The sequence below is a fragment of the Echinops telfairi genome, unplaced genomic scaffold (assembly GCF_000313985.2).
Source record: "Echinops telfairi isolate 266 unplaced genomic scaffold, ASM31398v2 ScPeMD7_7035;HRSCAF=8008, whole genome shotgun sequence".
Classification (NCBI taxonomy): domain Eukaryota; kingdom Metazoa; phylum Chordata; class Mammalia; order Afrosoricida; family Tenrecidae; genus Echinops; species Echinops telfairi.
The window spans coordinates 344978-347736 of record NW_022110935.1 but is presented as its reverse complement, the minus strand read 5'-3'; the positions used below and the strand labels follow the sequence as shown (position 1 = coordinate 347736).

At 42.6% G+C, this 2759-nt stretch overlaps 1 pseudogene; it reads right to left on the bottom strand.

Moving 5' to 3' along the window:
* Nucleotides 1–1396: 1396 nt before the first annotated feature.
* On the bottom strand, nucleotides 1397–1914 carry LOC115871605 (annotated as a pseudogene).
* Nucleotides 1915–2759: the final 845 nt, after the last annotated feature.

Genomic DNA, 2759 nt, shown 5'->3' with positions numbered 1-2759 from the left:
TCCTTCTCCCGAAGCTGCAGATTCAGTGCCATCCTTTGAGATACATTCTTCTCAGGGGATGGGTAGGCATCCACTTAGTATTTGGGGCTGGGACCAGCCCCCTAGTAGGTGGTCATATTCTTAGTACAGGATCTTATAACATGGCTCTGCACAATCCTCACCTTCATGAGGAAATCACTGTAGATAATGGCATTAGAGCAAAGTGTGGTAAAGAAAGCAAATGGTGCAAGGCTATCAATTATCTTGAGTCTTAAAGGCTTGTCTTCAAACAAGCAGCCATCTCAGTGAGGCATCAAGTAAGCCCACACTGAAGAAGCACATCAGCCTGTGTGACCCAAAGACAGTGACAACAAAATCCAAATATGAGGAAGGAAAAAGTTTCAGAGCTCAAATTGTGAACATCCAGTGTGTTGAAGGTTAAGTGGACAGTGGGAACTCAAAGTCCATCTGAAGAATATCTAGTCATATTAGGCCTTTGGCAGATCCCCTTGACAAGCTTTATTATCAGACAGAGATGATTGTAAAGGTGATCATGTGGATCAGACCATGGCATAATATGATATTTGGTCAGTTGACCTACCTCTTGACCCAACCTAAATTTACTCTAGAGTCAAATATTTCTCACTTGTTCCACAACAGATTTTTTTTCCTCTGGATTTTAAAATACTGAGGGTGATTTTTTTCTAATATTATTTCCTTCTTTCTGTTTTATTTCATTTTTGTTTTATTGTTGCTATTGGATGCATAGAGTGGATGCATAGAGACAACAACTGATACAATGGTCTGGGGCATGTGGGGAGCAGAGGAGTCAGGAAGGTGAGGGGATTTGGGGAGCAAACAATGAATGCAAGAAGGAGGGGGAACATAAGAATTTGTTATGATGATATATATGTGTGTATATATACATATAATTACAACTCCTTTAAAAAGCGATTTAACTATGTAAGCGAATTATATGTGAATATTATATTAAAATCCCCTACCTTAAATAAAGAAACAAAGCTTGACCATTGATTACCGTAGGTGAAGGAGAAAGGGTTGTTGCTTAGGGGCATTCAGTTTATATTAATGGTGGCGGATAATTTGGAAAAGGATATCAATAATATTTGTGAAAATAATATATGAAGAGCATAATCAAAGGCACTGAATTATACAAGTAATAGTTGTTAAATTGGGGAATTTTTTGTTGTGTATATATTGCCAAATTAAAAATGTAATGATATGACTAACAATGAGTGCAAAGAAGAAGAAAAATTCGGATTGATAATGATGAGTGTATGCCTTTTTTTCTCTCAAGAAACATCTTTATTGATACAGTATTTATTTGCCACCCCTCTGTCAAACGTTGAGACAATTACTAACCCCAGGCTGCCCAGGGAGGTGCAGGGAAAGGAACTTATTGGGCAGAGAGATGTGGGACAGAGAACTGTGGGTGGATACGGCTCCTACATGTGGCAAAGAGGATGAGGAAGGACACCATCAAGCAGAAAAGCCCCATGGCCTTCAAGAAGGCAAAGTCCAGGATGATGTAGGAGAAAAGCTGCTGCTTCAGAAAAGAGCTCCTGGCATAACCAAGGATGAGGCTCCCAAACTCAGTCCCAACACCAGCTCCAGAGCCCGCCACTGCAACTGTGGCAGCCCCACCCCAATGAACTTGGCTGCTGTGTCAATGTTCCTTGAGATAGTGCTGGTTTAGAAGCTGCGACTAGGGATCAGTGAGGTCAGGGAACATGGGGCTGTCAAGCTGCTGAAGTGCTCATCTGTGAGTGTCTCTGGCTATTCTGCACCAACACAGACAAGTTCAGGTCAACAACTGAGAGGTGCTCCTGACCAGGTGGAGACGAATTTGGGGCAGGAATACATTTTTAGGGGATGAGGGGCAGTGTCAGAGGAGCTGCTTTTAGTGGAGAGAAGACAGACAGAGAAGACAGTATGCCTCTTCTTGGTATGATTGGATTATTGAATTGCAGCATATGTGCATGAAATTCCAATAAAACAATTTTTAATCGTTTTAGTATGGGCTCATACAACTCTTATCACAATACATACATACATCAGTTGTGTAAAGAACATTTGTACATTCATTACCCTCATCATTCTCAAAACATCGACTCTCCATCCAACCCCCGCATCAGCTCATTTTTCCACTCCCTCCCTACTCCCCCTTCCCTCATGAACCCTTGATAATTTATAAATTATTATTTTGTCATATCTTGCATTGTGCAACATCTCCCTTCACTCACGTTTCTGTTGTGCATCCCCCCAGGGAGTAGGTTATATATAGATCCTTATAATCGGTTCCCCCTTTCTAACCCACCCTCCACCATGCCACCGCACCCCCAGTATTGCTACTCACACCACTGGTCCTGAAGGGATCACCCACCCTGGATTCCCTGTGTTTCCAGTTCCTATCTGTACCAGTGTATATCCTCTGGTCTAACCAGATTTGTAAGGTATACCTGGGATAATGATAGTGGGTGGGGAGGAAGCATTTAGGAACTAGAAAAAAGTTGTATGTTTCATCGTTGCCACATCGTACCGACTGGCTCTTCTGCTCCCCGAGACCCTTCTTGTAAGGGGATGTCCAGTGGCCTACAAATGGGCTTTGGGTCTCCACTCCACACTTCCCCCCTCATTCAAAATGATAAGACTTTTTGTTCTGATGATGCCTGATCCCTGGGACATCTCGTCGTCACGCAGGCTGGTGTGCTTCTTCCATGTGGGCTTTGTTTACCTTCAAGCCTTTAAGACCCCAGATG